Source organism: Ambystoma mexicanum, chromosome 12 (genome assembly GCF_040938575.1).
Source record: "Ambystoma mexicanum isolate Mex_15411 chromosome 12, UKY_AmexF1_1, whole genome shotgun sequence".
NCBI lineage: Eukaryota > Metazoa > Chordata > Amphibia > Caudata > Ambystomatidae > Ambystoma > Ambystoma mexicanum.
Genome location: NC_090936.1, coordinates 936,710,171 through 936,729,675, shown reverse-complemented (window position 1 = coordinate 936,729,675; position 19,505 = coordinate 936,710,171).

Sequence of the window (19,505 nt, the reverse complement as noted above, 5' to 3'; positions counted from 1 at the left end):
GTGCAGTTTAGAGGAGGCAATTATAATTATATATTGAAATGTGAAAGGACTTATGCACTTTAAAGAGTAATATGCTGCGATGTTCATACACTAACAAGGACTATATAATAACGTATGAGCGAAAATAACGCTGGGAAGTGCAGCAGGCCAATCAAACACAGCAATCTAACACACATTAATGACTGTTGTGCCGTATCATCATCTCCAATGCTATTACCAATGCTTTTCAATGCACACACATGCATGAGGGTGTGACCAGCGGAATCAGATAACTTCACATTGTAAATCAATCTGCATAAGTGTTTTGGCACGTTGAATAAAAATCAACAACGACATATCCATCATGTCTTTTAGTGGCGTTCCACCTCCCATGTTTTTCCTGTCAGATGTGGGGGAGCCAGCTATCCCGTGGAAGAGGTGTATTAAAGCCTTTGAACATTATTCAGGAGTGGTATGTGGTCAAAAATGTAGTGTGGAAAAGAGAAAATCACTTTTGTTGCACTGTCTTGGCCCAGCCGGGCAAGAGAAATTTGAAGATTTACCTAAATTATCTCCTGAGGAGAGTGCAGACTTGAATGAATATGAATGCTCCGTAAAGAAGATGAGCAAACATTACGAGAAGAAGCTAAGCACTATCCTTGAACGTTATAAATTTGGGAAAAGAGTTCAGGAAGAAGGCGAGAGTGTTGAACAGTACATAACTGAGGAAATTGGCCAGAACCTGTAATTTTAATGCACAGTTGGATGAGAGACTGCGCGACCAATTCATGTTAGAATGCAGGAGCAGCAAGGTGTGAGAGAAATTGTGGACCGAGGATGATCCGCCCCTTGACACAGTCTTGCGGATAGCCAAAGAGGTCGAACACACTGAAAAATGCGTCCAAGAATTGGAGAACAGAGTGAAATCCGTTGAAATTAAACATGAAGTCCCGAAAAGCAACGCCATCATGAATGCAAACAAGAGTAATGAATCAATAGCCCAAGTGACAGATATGACGGGCGGCAAGAACAAGTTGGAGAAAACTCGCAGATCGACATGGATTGAAGACAGGAGAGGCAGAGGAGTATCCAGGACATATGTAAGGAAGAGGAGCCCGCGCAAGCAAAGAAACAGTCCAAGAAGGAGGAACACGGGCAGATGCTTTAGGTGTGACGGCACAGACCATTGGGCGGATAATCCTGAATGTCCAGCTTTGAAAATTATATGTGGCAAATGCAAGGGCAAGGGACACTACGCCAGATGTTGTAGAGTGCAGACTACCTCTGCAAATTGGATTGGAGATGACAACCACAGTAATGGTGATGAGGACGAATGTGTATTTGTAATATCTGATGAGGAACATGAAGAAGAAATGGAGAGTTCGAAAGCTACGGTATGTGTAGATGGAGTCAATATACGCATGATGATTGACTCAGGTGCCAAATACACTCTTGTACCGCAGAAAATGTGGGACAAAAGAAAACATGAGTACCTACATGAACCCGACATAAGGCCCAGGGCCTATGGTGGAGTTAAAATAGATGTCATCGGCTGGTTTTGGGGCACTCTAAAATTCAAAGATAGGAGATCAAATGGCAAAATATACATCACGAGAGCTGGAAGGATTCCTTTGTTGAGTTGGACGCATCAAAGTAAGCTTAAAGTAAAATTGGATGCCAGTGCCGATGAGTCAGTAATGAATATTGAAAGTAATAACACAAGACCCCAGATGAAAAAAAAAGGCGCAGAGAAAATCGAGGAAATAATGAAAGGCATTTTCAAGGATGAAATTGGGTGTCTGCGTGGTTTTGCACATAAAATCAAAATGAAACCTGGATATGTTCCAGTGGCACAGAAATTGCGAAATATTCCCCTCTCTATGAGGGAGGAAGTAAAAAAGGAGATAAAGAATTTAGAAGAACAGGGTGTCATAGAGAGTATTGACGCCAGTGAATGGGTATCTCCTCTAGTTGTCCTAAGGAAGAAATCTGGGAAATTAAGAATATGTGTTGACATGCGGGAGCTCAATAAGTGTGTGATCCCAGACAGACACTCGCTCCCTAATATCCAGGACATAGTGTCTACTATTGGTCCTTCTAAACATTTCTCCACCCTCGATTTAACCTCAGCGTACCACCAAGTGAAGTTACATAAGGAATCTAGGATTATGACGGCGTTCATTACGCCAGATGGGCTGTACCAATATAAAAGATTACCTTTTGAACTTATATCTGCCGCCTCCGTCTTTCAGAAGATTATGCATACATTGTTTGAAGGGGACCAGGGCATCATCTGTTTCCAAGATGACATCTTGGTGCATGCCGTTGATCAGAGAACACATGATGAAAGACTGCAATACGTGTGCGGCAAATTATATGAGGCAGGCATGACTTTAAGTAGAGAGAAATGCAAAATTGATTGTCGTGAAATTGAGTACCTGGGACATACAATATCAGCTGAAGGTGTACGGCCAAAGAAACAACTACTGGATACTATAGAGAATATGCCAAGACCTAAATCTAAAGAAGAAGTGTGTACCTTCATTGGCATGGCTGAATATTACTCAAAATTCATGCGAGACTTTGCCACGCACACTATTCCCCTACGGGAACTGTTAAAAAGGAAAACATTTGCATGGGACATGGAATGTGAAGAAGAATTTATGTGGATAAAGCGTGAATTGAATAAGGCACCATCTTTGAGAAATTTCAAGAGTGGCGAGAAAACCGTGGTCACGACAGATGCCAGTAATGTGGGTCTTGGAGCAGTAGTCACGCAGGAGATTGATGGCAACGAGAGGCTGATCGCCTTTGCATCTAGACTTTTGAAAGGGGCAGAAAAATCATATGCTGCCATCGAAAAAGAGACATTGGCCATCAAGTGGGCCGCACAGAAGTTCCGAAACTTTATCTGGGGTGCGGAAGTAGAATTTCGTACGGACCATAAACCGTTGGTCCATGTCATTATGAACAAAGGTCTAGATAATGTCTCAAATCGTATAAAAAGATGGGTCATACTCCTGCAAGAATATAACTGTGTAGTGAGATATGTGCCAGGTACAAGGAATCGAGCTGCTGACTGTCTTTCATGACTTACCAATGTCTCCGAGATAGATGATGATGATGAAATAGAGTCTGAAGTTGTGCTGAATATTGATGCCTTTTCCATATCGGAGAAAGAATGGGAGGAAGCAGAAGAGTCAGACAGCATGTTAACACGTTTGAAACAGATCATTCTGAATGGAAGTTCCCTAATGAAGATCAAATATGAGGAGAATGAACTTACAGAATATTGGAAGGTTGCTAATGAACTCAAAGTAGAAAACAATAGAGTTATGAGGAGCGACAGAATTATTCCACCTGCAAGTCTGCGCCAAAGAATCATCGAGTTGGGCCATGAGGGCCACCAAGGAATAGTGAAGACGAAGCAAAGGATACGTGACGAATTCTGGTGGCCAGGATGTGATCTGCAGATCGTGAGAGTTATACGAGATTGTATCCTTTGCAAGGAGAGTGATAGAGGTTGTGTGAATGTGAAATATCCTATGGTGGTCACAGATATTCCAGGAAATATATGGGATGATCTTGGTATGGATATATTAGGTCCGATTTACAGTGATGGTAAGCAACACTATTGCTTAGTAATTATTGATCTTTTAACAAGATGGGTGGAGATTATGATTAAACCATGTATGACTGCTAAAATGGTTGTTAAATTTCTATCTGAAATTTGTGGAAGGGAAGGTTTACCGAAGAGTATATTGACGGATAATGGGGTTCAATTCCGTTCAAAGGAAATGCAGAAATTCTGCGCAGAGAATTCCATTATACATAAGAAAAGTGCCATATATCACCCACAGACCAATGGGGTAGTTGAGCGTTTCAACAGAGTACTGAAAGATGCCATAAAATGGGCATGGGCAAATGGGATGAAATGGGAAGAAGCAGTCAAGCAGAAAATAAATGCTCACCGTTTCACAACACACTGCACAACAGGGTTATCCCCTTTTGAAATGAGCAGAGGTCGCAATGCTAACACCAAGTTAACTCCTTCGTGGATGAAGAGAATGACTGTTGTAAAGAAAGATTTTGGGGATGCTTGTGAGAACATTAGGGCAATGCAGTTAAAGAACAAAAGAGCTTATGACAAATCTACAAATGGTAACGTTAAGGGAGTACAACCAACAGTTAGAGGATTTGTGAGGATCAAACTTCCAACTGTTTTGAGGGATGGTCCGTGCAAATGGTCCAAACCTGTTGGCGTGGTTGAAGTCTTTAGACATGCAGTGAGGGTTGAGGAGGGAAGAATCTGGAATATGGAGAGAGTATGTGTGGTGAAACCACTTGGAGTGAGTATGTTAAAACATCATGGTCATGGAGATCCCAAAGAGATGGGTAGCGGTGAGGGTTTTGGAGATGGTGAAGAGCGTGGCAGAGATGTGATGCATGGGAAAAGCTTGTCAAAGATTTCCTTGCCAAAACCCAAATCAGATTCTTCGTGCATATCAAAGAGAGGAAGAATCATTTACAAGCCTCACCTCATGAAGGACTTTGTGTGGGAACGTGGAACATGCAGAAAGACTGCAATGTAGATTACTTATTGTTCGAAGGAGTTTAAGGAGGGCAGATGTGTAGTATGCACAAAATGTGAATACTTTGCTGTGCTGCCAACAAGCCAGTCACGAGATGAGGCTGCATGAGAGTCAGCTCTGGAATGCAGGAGATGTGCTCTTGACTGGGGAATGCGAGCCATTCAAATAACAACAGCTACCAGTTGGTGGGGCTCAGCATAACATCTCCTTTTCCCATTTAATGACTTTACAAGTTATACTTATACTAATAAATACTTCACGCAAAGTTTACCTCATCAACTGTAATCATTGCCCACACTTCAGTTACTTTTCAAATGTCATTGATAAGGTAGGACAAACGTTCTTACCAGTCTCTAGGGCCCAAGGTAAAGGCCAGGGAGTCAGAGTAATTGGAAAAAGGGCACCTAGTCTTTGAGCTATTCACCTTAGTCTGAAGTATGGTCAACAGCAACAAGTAGGATTTTTGTCACATATCAGTACAGCTGAACCAGCTGGGCTTGGTCTGCAGGAATGTCATCTGAGGGTCGCCAGGGATCGCAGATCTGACCCCTGAGGTCTCCCTTGCTACCCTTGTGGTCTCCTCCCTTGATACCCCTAAAACACAATATATATTTTTTATTATTCTTTTTTTACAAATGGAATTCTTTGGCTGTGACCAGCACCATGTGGCTCTTAGTTACTGGAGTGACTGGCTTTCTTGTTCAGGCCTCTTAAAAGAAACAGGGTTCCACAAGTGTAACCCTTTGAGCAGTGACCCGAAATCAGAAAGAATAGGATTAACAAACAATTTGTCTTTCTGGAATTCTATACAATAATTGCTAGACTCATTAAAGGTTCATTTCAGGTACACTTCAGCGGGTGAGTCACTGATTTAGTCTGCATTGTGAATTTGAGATGTTTCAGAATAGACACAAACTTCCAAAAAGCAATTACAGTCGAATAAGCATCCATTGCAGCCTCATCACGAGTTTGGCGTTAACCCTTAAATCCGGCGGTTGCGCTATTACCGCCGGATTTAAGGGTCCGCCAAATCAGAGCTTTGGCAAATTTCTCCCCAGCTCTGAGCTGGGGGGAAATCCACCGAAAATGTGCACTATTACCGCCGGCGGAGAATCGGCCACCGGTAAGAGCGTGAAAATTCCCCATTGATTCCCGAATGGGCTCAGTGGGGAATGGGGAATTCCATTACCACCAAACCTGTGATACGGCGCTAATAGCGCCAGGGGGTTTGGCGGTAGGGCTATACCACCGGCAGTAATACCGCTGGCGTTACCGCCCAGCTCTTGATGAGGCCCAATGTATTTTGTTTTTCGCAAGTTGCTGTTATAGCATTTTTTGATCTGCCATTGCCTCTGTTATGATCATTACAAAACATTCCATCTCGGTGTCCACGGGTTCTTGACAAAATCCTTGCACCTAAAAGCGTGTGTACAATGAAGACATGTTTCAACATAGCACATAAGGTGACCCTTGATTTCATTGTACCACAATTAATGCTGTGTTGTATTGTGCCTATCTCTCTTATCTCCCTGACATGCTGTTCAGGATGTTTATTTGCATGTATCAGGCAAAGAGTGCCCAGAGTGCGGGATGGTGTGTGAGTGCCCTACATTCGCCCCGCAAATCTATAGTCTTTAATACAGTGTTATGAACCCTCCCAATGGTATGTACTTTGCCCACTTCTGAATCCTGAAAAGTAGATCCACGCAGGCTTGACATGTGTCCAACTTTGCACCACACCTGCAGGTGGACTGGCCTGCTGTTAAATCTCAGTTACCAGTTTAATGGCATCCGCTACAGAGTGTAATTTGCTTTCTGACTTTGAGAACATTCAGACATGTAATTGCTCATTTTACTATAACCGGTAAGATAGCTTTAGCTGTCAAGAAAGCTCAGTGGGTTGAGCACTCACTGCTGCAATGTGTGTGTGATCTGCAGGTTGCAGGTAATATGGGCCTATACACACTGATATTAACGATAAATATAGTGATCCATTCTTGTATAAAATGTATATCACATTACAGTGATATCGTAACCATATTTTTCGTACTGTACTTAGGAACAATGCAATGTGATGACACTACGGCCCTCATTACCACCCTGGCGGAGTGGGTTTACGCCAGCGGTAATCGTGGCGGACCCGTCCGCCTTACTACGAGTTCCCGTAGCGCCATGGAGCCTTTTTCCGCCTGGTTTTTCCGGGCGGAGTAATCCATGGCGCTACGGGACCTTGATGTTAATTACGCCACCGTAATTTACGGTGGCGTAATTAACGCCTTCCCCACTCCCATTATACCCTATGGGGCAAAAATGGGAATGGGGAAGGGTAAAATGGGGATTGGGGATTTACCGCCCCGCCAAGGTCGGCATGGGGCGGAAAATCCGCCAACCCCCATGGCGGTATTGGCAGCTTTCCGCCATGCTCCATCGTGCATATTGCACCATGATCTCCGCCAGGGTCGTAATGAGGGCCTACCTGTTTTGTAATGGGGTAAAAGGTCATGTTTCATCACTTCCCGTGATGCCACTTCAGGGTGTGGTCAAATGACATCACTTCCTGTGATGTGATCAGAGGTCAAGAGACTTGTGAAGTCACTTCCGCTACCCCTGGCCTTTTGGTGAAATTACATCCCTGTTGGTCTGCCCATCTAGATGTGGTGAATCGACTTGAAGAGGCTTGATAAGCAGAAGTTGACTTCAAACTAGGCATTTCCACTGGTGGCCTGGGTGCCTGCAAGAGGAGAGGCAAGCACTTGGCGCGCTGGACACAGAGAGATGCATGAAGCACAAACAGCTCGAAATTGGTTCAGCTATGCCTTATCCGACTCAAAAGTGTCCTGAATGAATCGCAATAGCAATGCCAGAGGTAATGCTCTTGGACTTTAAGGGCCCGGATGTCCAGAACATGACAATCACATTGCATTACTTTACATGCCATTGCGTAGAGGGAACCTCTCCCTGCTTTGATTAACGTCTTCACCCTTCATTAAGGGGACTTTCACCTGTCCCCATCTCGAGCAAGAAGTACTCGGTGCATGTTGAACGGATGAAAGTTATATTTTGATTAGTTGAGGTGAGCTGTGTTTTCTGGATTAGGTACCATTTGAAATGCGGTTCACATGCTGTGAGCTGAGGTAAGCAGCATTTTGATTTGCTGAGCTCCTCATCTGGCTGCAATTGCAATTCTCCCTTCAAAGTGGCAGGCTGGCTGACTGACCACTCACTGTGGAACGTACATTTTGTGTTGCCAGAAGGATATTTCCTGGTAAAGGAATTAAACAACTTGGTGCACTAGACAACCTATGAGCCGTATTTTCCACTCGCATCACATGACTGACTCTGGCACTGCAGACCCCCTTTTCAATTCGTTTTTAAAATGTAGTGTTGTCAATTGCAGCCACACACTTAAATGTCTTAACTAAAACACTTAAATGGAAATGACTTTTATTAAGTAAAGCGTGCATGACTTCCATCTGATTCAGTCTTTTCCACTGTGCAGAGAAGCATGTCTCATTTGACCATGAGCTTGGATAAACGGTGCATGCTTTAGCAATCAGTGAGGTCATTTGCAGTACGATCCATTGTGACAGGAAGAAAGCCTGGAAATAATTATTTAGTGTAACAGCACCAAACTCTGAAATGAAACTATTAGGTAGAACTAGCCCAGGTTCCACTTGGCATTCAACTTGTCTGCCTCCCTCAGGGAGCCCATGTTATTGCTTTCAATGAAGGAAACAGAGTACCCTGTTAATTCTTGCGACGAATGGGCTACAAAAAGCAACATAAACATTTCAGGGCTTTTATTTTCATGGTGATTTTGTTTTTTGTAACATGACAATATCCGAGATGTGAGAAGTGCACTCTGTCTTCTTAAAAAAACAACCGATTTTTCTAGCGTACAATTTGCACTGACCTGCTTTTTCTGGATTGTTTGGCAACGATGGCAGCACAATCTAGAACATGCAAGGAATGTTTGAATTAAATCAAGGACTTGAAAGGTAGTTGGTTCCCAGCATGGAACAGGAAAATGGGCCTCATTACGAATTTGTCTGTAAATATGATGACTTACTGCCAAAATCATTTACTCTTACCTTCGCTCTGTCCGGCGGCATTACCACATGCTTATGAGTGGTGGTGTAGCAGTGGAAAGCCCGATTTGTGGAGTCCAAAAGACTCAATGGGCCACATTGTAACCCTGGCGCTCCCGTAATGAAGGGTGCCGGTACGGGACCGGCACCCTTCATTACGGGAGCGCCGATTACGAGGTTCCCTTTGAGGGACCCGCTAAGGACGCCTGGTAAAACCAGGCATCCTTAGCGGGTCCCGCGAGGGGTTTTGGGAGCTAATAACGGGGCGTTATTAACGACGCTGTTATTAGCTCCCTCCCCATTCCAATTGAGCCCTATGGTGGCTCAAATGGGAATGGGGATGGGTTCCTGCAAGGAGGAATTACCGGGCCTTCCAATGTCGCAATGACCCAGTAATTCCTCATTGCAGGAACCCGGTATTGGAGCCCGGTATGGATGCAGCCATGGCGCTAATAGCACCATGGCTACCTCCATACTCGTAATGAGGCCCAATGGGTATTTTTGGTAGATTTACTGAGAGCAGTAATAACGTCTGGTAAATCCACCAGTGTTTGGCCTTAAAGTGAAGGATTTAACTGCAGCATTATGCTGGAGGTAAATCCTCTACTTCAAGGTCAAACTCAGATTTCAATGGTGGTGCAGTAAAAGTTCTAGTAATTCTAGTTGCAGTAACGGAATTACAGCCGCTGTTTGACCACACTGCCAAACTCGTAATGCAGCACAGTAGGCTTCATTACAAGTTTAGCAGTAGTCTTGGCGGTAAAACCGGCAGGCTGCCACCAAACTTGCTAATTTTTTTCCACCACCTGCGAATGGGCAATTACCGGGTCATTACGACCCGCCCTACCCGATAATTGCCCATTCACGGGTGCCGGAATAAAATGCTCCCCATTCCCATTTCAGCCCCATAGGGCTCAATGGGAATGGAAATGCTCCCCATTCCCATTTCAGCCCCATAGGGCTCAATGGTAATGGGGAGGTCGGATGCACCGGCACCATTCGTGAATGGTGCTGGTGCATCCGACATGCTCTGCTCGTAGGTGTTGGTACGCCCGCCAGGTCAGACCTGACGGGCGGGAAGGCACCCGCGAGCAGAACTCATAGTTTGCCGGTCCGGTAACAACGGTACCAGCAAGCTTACTGGTACCATTGTTACCGGACTGGCAAACTTATAATGAGGCCCAATGTCCGTTATTATCTGGGGTAGTGAACATATAAGTAACATGTCAGACCTACGTAAGCAAGATTGACTGAAATGTGGGTGGAGTACTGATATATCTTCTGTTAAAAGTATATCTTCTTTTCCTTAAATTAATTTGTGACAACGTAATGGGCCTCATTACCATCCTAGCGGAGTGGGTTTAATGGCACCGGTAGAGCTGCCGGCGCCGTTAAACCCATTCCGCCCTATTACGAGGTCCCATTGAGGGACCTGCTCTGGATGTCTGGTCAGCAACGCAGGCAGTATTAGAAAAAAAATGCTTCCCATATTTAAAGAGAATAGGCCACAAAATGACTGGTGCCTGACTTCCCGGTAAAACCAGGTTATTACAACCCTGGTGGCTGGGAAGTCAGGCGCCGGTAAATCTGTTAGTCCCCATTTCCAGGGGGACCACGGAAGCACCGGTACCGTTAAACTCTGCGGGAGGGTGTCGTTCTGCCCACCAGGTCTGAATCTGTCAGGTGGGACTGCACCCGCTCGCAGAGTCGTACTGTGCTGGTCCGGTGACAATGGTGCCGGTAGTCGTACCGGTACCGTTGTTACCAGACTGGCACAGTCATAATGAGGCCCAAAGACTTTAAAATGGTTGAAATAAATGTGGTCGCTCCTGGGAACATTTTGTTCCACAAAAATAACAGCTGCAACCATTTCGAAGTTTCTTTTCAATACAGTGATTGTCAATATGGAATATGGAATATGGAATACAAGGGTCAAAACCTAGGAATTCCACCACTTGTAAAAGAGAGGAATGTGTAACCTTCCAAGGAATACAGCAGGCCACAGAATGTGTAGGGAAATCATCTGAGTGTTATGTTCTAAGGGCCAAGCACCTGGAATATGTTGTCTACTTTGCAATAAGAACATCAGAACAACATGTCCTTATAAATGGAATAACATGTGTAGAGAAAATGTATTTGCAGTTTCGATGTGATTTCTATTCAATGACTATCTGTATTTTAAAGTTCAAAATGCTGTAAATTCCAGGCCTACTGCAGCCATACGTGAAGCACCACTCTATATCATTTTAGTGACTAGATTTGCATATGTTTTATTTGAACCAAAATAATGTGAGATGTAGAGTCATTTTGGAACTTACATTGAAAGTCCTATTTTCTCCTGTTATGCCTTTAATTCACTTTAAAGCACCCTGGATTTAAAACTGAATTTAGCATGACCTTGACATAGTTCTATTGCTAAGGGGATTATATAAATGTTAAAACGGGTACTAGAAACCCTTTCTAGATGCCCATTTTAGGCCTAACAAAGCTCAAATATTCATTGGGCCCACACAGAACCATTGATCTATTTTGCTGAAGGTGGTTTCTAAGGAGACAGCTCCATAAACTTACTTCCAGATGGCAACTAAGGTGTTTTTGAGCTGTGAGCTTTAATGAAACTGTCATCATCCATTAGATTGCAGGCCTCATAAAATCTGTTAAACCCAGGTAAGGGAGAGGTTTTTAAATTCCATGGGCGAACAGAAGACTCCTTGCATTAGCAAACATTATCTATCCTGGAGGGAAGCATACAGCAGATCTGTCAACAGTGTCCTCTTGGGGCGGAAGGCAACATTTCTTCACTTTTGAATTTTGATAGTGAACTAATGGATGCATAAAAACAAAATATTTTATGATTAATATAATTGTTGCATCATGATTCAACGTCGGATAGAAATTAAGCAAAGTGGAGCTCATTTTCAATTGAGCTGTAACATGAATGGAAGGTGTAACAGCCTTGGGTAAGGCTTTAATGCCTTCCATTCATGCCACAGCTCATTTTCAAGCATTTGAATGGCAGTTAGGATGGACAGAACACAACTTTCATTTCCCCCGCTCTCTTCCACTCTGCCATACAAATGCTCCAGAATAAAGCATGTGGACCCCATAGGGGTCCATTGTACATGCTCCCTGCCATGCAAGCATGGCAGGGAGCATGTACAAAACAAACGAAACCCTCCCCAATGTGCGAGCATGTCGGGGAGGATTTTATTTCATTTGCGAGCACCACTTGCAAGCATCGCTCACAAACAAAACTAAGTGCTGACTGGCATGCTGAAATGCCAGCCATCGTTAACTAATGTTGCACTGCAGAGTGCGAGTGTGAAGGGCAAAGGGCAGCATACATGTTTTTACAAATTCTTTTGCCCTTTTCATTTGCACTCCTTAGTGCAAATGATGAAAATTTGGTGACAGGGCGCCTCTTACGTTACAGTGTACACATAATAGCTCCCTGGCTTCAAATTACATTCTTATTGAAAATGAGCCTCTCTGTGTTTTGGCGCTAGAAGTGATATCTGCCAAATATGTAAACATGTATATATATCATACCATCTTAAGATTAGAGGAAAAAATTTGAAAACACATAACTTCTCCAAATTGTAGCACAGCGTGATCATTCTAACTACTAATTGTGCCCACCGATTTACAGAATCTGATGATGTCAGTTTTATTAATCCCACACTTTCAGATTCAAATGAAGGCACCAACAACCGAACTGTCCTTTTCTCAATAGAAGAGTTTTTCCCACCACCTTTTCCAAATCATGGGACTGGAAAACCATACCTCTGTAAAGAGTGGGGGGAGTTAAAACAATACATTTGCTTGCCGAAAGAGAGATGATTATGGAATATAGGGAGATTAATTTAATGAGGGTTGAGGATTTTGCTGAACCATCTGTAGATGTCAGAGCAGAGCTGACACTATCTGAAGGACTGGCCCCATGCATATTAAAGAGCAGTCTATTGAAAGAAGGATGACATTGGTCTCCAGCTTGCAGATGAAAGGACGTATTGCTGATGGAATGATGCTAGGCTGACCGAGTCCCCAGCTGATTCTTCAAAATGAGAAGCCACATTTCAAAAGGTAAATTAAACCCCCCCAATAAAACCCAAACTGTCGATACAGATTGACTAGGGTAAATCTGGGAAGGTAAAGGGCAGGGAACTCAGAGGAATGCAATTTGAGAACAGGACTACAGGTGCTGGTATTTAAAGTACCATTTAAAATATAATTAGTGGCTTAAGCCGGTTTTGAGTTCTTTGGACCATAGTCTAAATCATGATACACTATCATCTGAGAGATATCATGCTTTAAAGCTGTCAGGTGAGGTCTAGTCGTAGATTAGGTGTTTTTTTCACAACACAAATGGGTGTAGGGAATTAATTATATTCAATAAGAATTGTGGGAAATGTTAGCCCCCTGCAGTACTGTATCTTTCAATGCAAAAACAGATGCATGTGTAATGTGAAAGGGAAGTTTTCATTTAACATTGTACATGTGACTGGGGAATAGTACATCTCCAACACAAATACACATCCAAGCTGACAACTATACACAATCCCATTAAATGCTGTGCATGCATTCATAGATTTACAGTTGCACATGTAAATAGATTGAATGCAGTACACATACACAGTTGTTTTTAAAGTTGCATACATAACTGTATCCAAAATCGCACACTCACGTAGATGGAAAGTAACACACTCATGTTTAGTGAAAGCCACACACACACATCTTCATATAATGCTGCACCAAAATATTCTGAGAACATAACACACATGTGGGTTCAAAAAAGAGTAAACAAATCCCTGAGAGTATTTTGAAATTCAGACCTGCAGAAGCCAAATTAAGTTGATCATTGCTTACATTTAAATTACCTACACATAGCATTAATAAAAAAGTAATTTCTCTGCTAGCATACTTGTCTTGATACTGGATAAAATCTAGTGGGATTGATATAATGGCTTCATCTTATCAATGAGTAAAAGCATGTTGTCTAGCAAGGAGCATTGAGAGTCATATAGGCAGGGGAATTTATTTTTCGGACTATTTGTTTAGTGTTATTTATACCTTTGTAGTGATTTCCAGGGTAAAAAAGAATACTTCCTTAGTTGAAGTTAGTTGAATTCTATATTCTACATATTCAATACATTTTGAGTTTTGAAAATCACAGTGTCTGTTTATTGTTCAGAATAGTGGGGTGCAACTGTACATAGAGGAGAAATTAAACTGGGTGTTGCACAGCAACCATACATAAACATCAATACCTTTTCACACGAGTCTACTAATGCTACTATATACTATGTACTGCTTTTCTGCTGTTGACATAGCAACCAGAGCTTAGAATGTATGCAATGATATTATGTGCAGCACATCACCCCTTCTATATGTGTTATGCAGATCACCAAAATAAACGCAAAATAAACATAACCCACAACCCTCACTAAGGCCAGACTTCGTTGGCCAGGCATCACCAGCACACCAGCACACATTGGTGGCTTGAGAAGCCTAATATCAGAGCACTATCCTCCCCTCTGCCAGTCACCACATGCACTACTCTCCTCATAGATAAACTCGATACAATCTAAATACACATACCATTTTGCAGCACCATTTCTTAACATCCTTCCCACCACATCATTCACTCCTAGTCATCAAAAATAGGAAAGCTGCATCCAAAGCACCAGACATACAGACACCTAACTCTAGTCTGTCAGATATCTGACATGTGCAATGGCTGCTCTTTCAGACAAGGAAAGAGCACTAATGACAGCTGTCTACTATACAAAACATCTTTGATATTGACACTGATTTGTTAATATACCTTTCACCTGCAAGAGAGCAAGGAGGAGGTCAGGGGATTAGCTGTCAATTGGTAACATTAAACACAAACATTAAACAAAACAAACTCAATCATTAAACAAAACAGTCAATGTGAGAAAGTCACACTAATATGGCAGAAATATAGGTGTAGAAAATGTTAAGTAATCTCAGAATATTTTCCCTGAAAAAAGGTTTGTTAACAAAACACGTGCCGGCAAGATATTCTGACATAATTAAATATATGTATACATCATTATTTTACAAAAATAATTTGCTATTTCAAAATGGTAGTGTTATTAACTAAATGGTAGGAGACTTAGACATTCTTAGAAAACAAAACAACAATTTTTGAACAGTTGTTAATTATCAGATAAGGCACAGGTAATGTGCCAAAGTAAAAGTCTCATTGACATTAAATTACATGGATTAGCTGACCCTATGCAAATGCCAAAGAACGCATATAGGTAGAACCATAAGAAGATTGAAGATGTGCATCCAAGGACACATCAGAGCTATTAAAAACAATTACATAACATATCTTTCAGGAAATACACTGGTATACACTGATAGGAAAGACATCCAAATGAAAATATAATAACAACCAATTGCATGACATTTGAGCAAGTCAATCTGCCTTTTCCGAGGCAGTAATTGAGAAAAACTACTGAGACAGAAAGAAGACAACCTGATGCATATATTGGGAATTTATTGGGCTCTTGTCACTCTAAGCTCAGTCAGGATAATGAACTGTCTGCATTCCATTAGGGAAAAGAGATACGGTACAAAGCATTAATAAAGTAAAAACTGAAAATTAAAAAAATGCAGGGGTGACAATGTCTAGTACAAATAGACCAATGGTGAACATTTAGTTCTACCATTTTTCTTGACATTATCACTCTTTGTACGAATGTGCTAAAGTTAATACTGACTATACCAAGTTAACACATGATAGAGTACCAAGAATACACAATCGATACAGATGTTTGAAAAAATCACTTTACAGTTTCTATACAAATAAATGTTGTATAAGTAAGTAAATGTAATATAGATAACACAGCTCTTGTGAATGAGGGACAACTCAATTATAATGTAGATTAACATAATTAAATTACAATTTTGACAACAGTTGTAACATCATGATGTGCACAAATGTATACATCACATGACAACGTCAGATGCATGCTATGCCATACTTTAAGAAAATAAATGAGAGTTGACAAAAAACAAAGGGCAGCATTGCCAACAGATGTCACCACATCACGCGCACAGCTCTGATCCTCATGACACATCACATGATGACATCACACACATGTTGTAGTGAGTCTCCAGTTTAAAAAGTGCCATGTAAAAAATGGTGTCTCACATTAGCAGGGAAATCCCAGATAGAGTGTAACAGAGATGAACTATATTTACCATACTTTTAAGGTAAGCCAAATGTATTATTTAAATCAACCTAGAAATATAAATTCAAAAGTTATATTGCACTTAAACGATCTGAGGGCAAATCAGAATTGAAAATATCCACAAGGTAGTTAATTTGGTAAAATTAAATTTTCATAAGAACCACAATAAGGAGATTGAAAAGATGAAAATTTATGTTGATGCACATAATTAATTAAACAACAGTGTGACAATAACAAATCTTTGAATATTAAGTATATTTCTGTGTTTCTCACAAGCTTTTATGAAAGAGAACTAATTTAAGAATAATTGCTAAGATTCCTTTCCATACTAATTGAACAACATGTAGCAACTAAACAGCAAGTGTAGGTCAGATACATCGACCATGTAACAGGGTTCAACAGAACCATTACTTGGACCTGGGAGCTATTTAACTCCTGTTCCTAGCCAAGAGAGCCCATTACCTTAACACCAACGGCTACCAGGAGGTACTTTTATCTCCTCAGGCCAGCTGGTGCCATACAAACATAGCTATGTGACATTAACTTTGTATATTTGAGATATTTATAAGGAAGCATTAGGGAACATTTATAGCACATCATTTAAAGCACACTAGATCTTACATGAAAGGAAAATGTTTGCATTTGCATCTTATTGGGGCACTCAGATTTGCAGTGCGCTATGGATTAGCTCCTGGTACCGAAGTGGTAGCTCCTTCCAACGCGTGATATGCCCAAACACAGGAGCTGGTTTTAGCTCCTGCTCATCACATCTCGATTTTGAACCCTGGCGAAACAAGCTCTTTTATTACTATACCTAGAATAATGTTTGCTTTTTTTGTAAATAATGTCTTACGTAAACACTAAATAATCACCCTTATGAAGCAGTAAGAATGGTGAAACTGGTGTTAGGGTTGTTCAACTTAAAAAAGATGTTCGGCAATTGAAAGAAAATTTATGAAAATGAGAAATATTAATACAAATGGCATAGTATAAAAATAAAGATATAACTATTGGAAATGAAAGATCAAAATTCAATGAACCATTTCTTGAAGTAGCAAAAAGCAATAGCAAAGTATTACAAGAGTATCATCCGATTTACCACTTAGGGTTCAGACAAAATAAAATATATCTAGAAGGAAGCACATGAATGTCAATATGATCAAACTAATATGCAATTTAAGCTAAGCATACATGTTAATATTTGACACAAGCAACACACTGTGACCATAATATTATATGTTATTTGGTGCAGATAACGTTTTTCTTTCTGCAAGCAATGTTTTGTGCATATGTTTCAGATGTTAGATTTGTCATCAAGAGTACATCATAACCAGAAGTAAACACAACACTTAAACTATAATTTTTACGACTCAAAATGAAAACTACATTTTAAGATGACATGGATTATCACACAATCCTGACATCTAGATATATATTTACCTTCCATTTTGTCAAGAAACCACTCCACAATGTGTAAAGCATCTTCACATGGAAAACACTATTTTTCAACAGCTTGATATAAGGTAACCAGTCTTTATTTGTATGTACTACAGAATGCTATTGTATGCCCAACAAAGAAAAAGAAAATATATCATGCAATCTGTCACAGTACTCTTAAGTGAACAATTCATACATTCGGAAAGTCAAAACAAAGAAAGGTTAAACAAACACATTATAAAATGAATAATAAATAAAATGATGAAATCCTTCCATGGTCTGACTTACAAAAGAAGATAATATTTCCACTACGATTAAGCAGTAATGAATGCTCTACAGTTGGCTAACATTACTAATAAGGCATAATTGTAATGTATGCATTGATGTTTTCAAAAACATTACAAAACAGAATTATAGAAAAAGTACCCGATGAGCCTGTTGTCTCAAATGCATTCTGTCTGTAAAAGTAATACTTTTATTTTCCCTTTTCTAGCAGCATTTAAAAAGTGCTTCAAGAATTGCAAAACGCACCTGATAAATGTGATGAAGAAGCAGCTCAAAATGACACACTACTGAATATTTTGGACAAAATAATCTAATAGTTGTTTGGCCATCTGTCCATCTGATTTTTGCTTTATGGGATGTTTGACCAATGTAATAGATATCACAAGGACATATTATATTATATTCTTACTCTTGTATGTAGCTTGATATTTCAATGTAATCTGCTCGCTAGTTTTAGGGTCGTTCACAACATCTTCATTCACAAGGTTTATACAAGGAACATAATTAAGAAATGAAAATACCTTTCTCTTCGACTGAATATGAGGCAAGGTCTAGAAATAACCCCTGTAATTATAAGCAAATACTGGTGAGTCCTTAAAAAGAGTTATAACATTTACTATGAGAGAACATTTTCCACCTTTCCAAAATAATGTTTTTATTGGTCTACTCTGTGTTGAAAACCTTGACACAAACAATACTAACATATTTTGTGCCCCGGGGAAATCTGTATTAGACTTCACTAAAGATATTTGTTCTGCATTATCCAATTCATCAGGAGGACAACCACATTCAACACATTATTTTATCATTTCATCAAAATGCTGAAATAAGTCAATAGGGTCCCATTCAGTGCATTCAACACTTAAGAGTTGACTGTAGGGTAAATCATTCATGGTGTTCAAAGGATGGAAACTAAGCTGAAGGCATTATTTCTCTTAGTGGGTTTTATTTAAAGTGAATTTACAAGTTGATCATGTACTATACTATCATCAATATCTAAACATGTATAGCTGTAGGTTCCTGTGCTCTGTGAATTGTATATGGTAATTAATCACATAGATATACATTTGAAAGCATTCGACTCACCCTACTACACAAATGTCATTAATATAATGACCCACATTCTTGCTATGTGTCAGTTAAGATGGATTATTCAAGATGTTTTCCAGAAGCCTGTCTGTAAAATTGATCATGAAATGTAAAGGATTTTTTTAGAAGGTGCTATATTTTATGTTTTCACTAGACACCAATGTATAGCTTCTATCCCATATCATGAGGGGTGCATCAATATTAACTGTTAACATAGCATGTTAACGAAAATGCCATGTTCGAGTTTTGCCCCATTAGTTACAAAAAACAATACATGTGTATCCCCACGGTTGTGTATTACAGCACAAGCTGGTGGAAATGTGCAATGTTTGTGTAGTATAGGATCATTTGCCATTAGAAAAGCTTTGGTTACATGATGAATCTCATTAAATTCCAAGACATTCAAGAAGTGATGAGATAGATCTTTGTACTTCCATCATGATCTAATAGCATATATGTATCAGCATTACTTAGCAATTTTCGACACCTTGTTTCCTAATAAACCTAATAACTAGAATTCAAGATGATCAGGGCCCCTCTTTAATCTGCCAGTTTAAACTATAAACTAGAATGAGTATGTAAGGATTTTAAAAGATCAGTGTCTCAATGATTAATGTTAGTAAATAGGGACTTGTGTAGCTCAATTTGGAAATTCACAAAGTGTTGCTCGACAAAAATAGTTACTAGCTGTGTTATTACTCTGTGATAGGAATGTAATCTTTTGGTTGAAATCAGTATATTCTGGCACTGGTGTATTCTGTGAACTGTCCTCAGGCAATTTATTAAAGAAAACTTTGAACTTTAGTTTA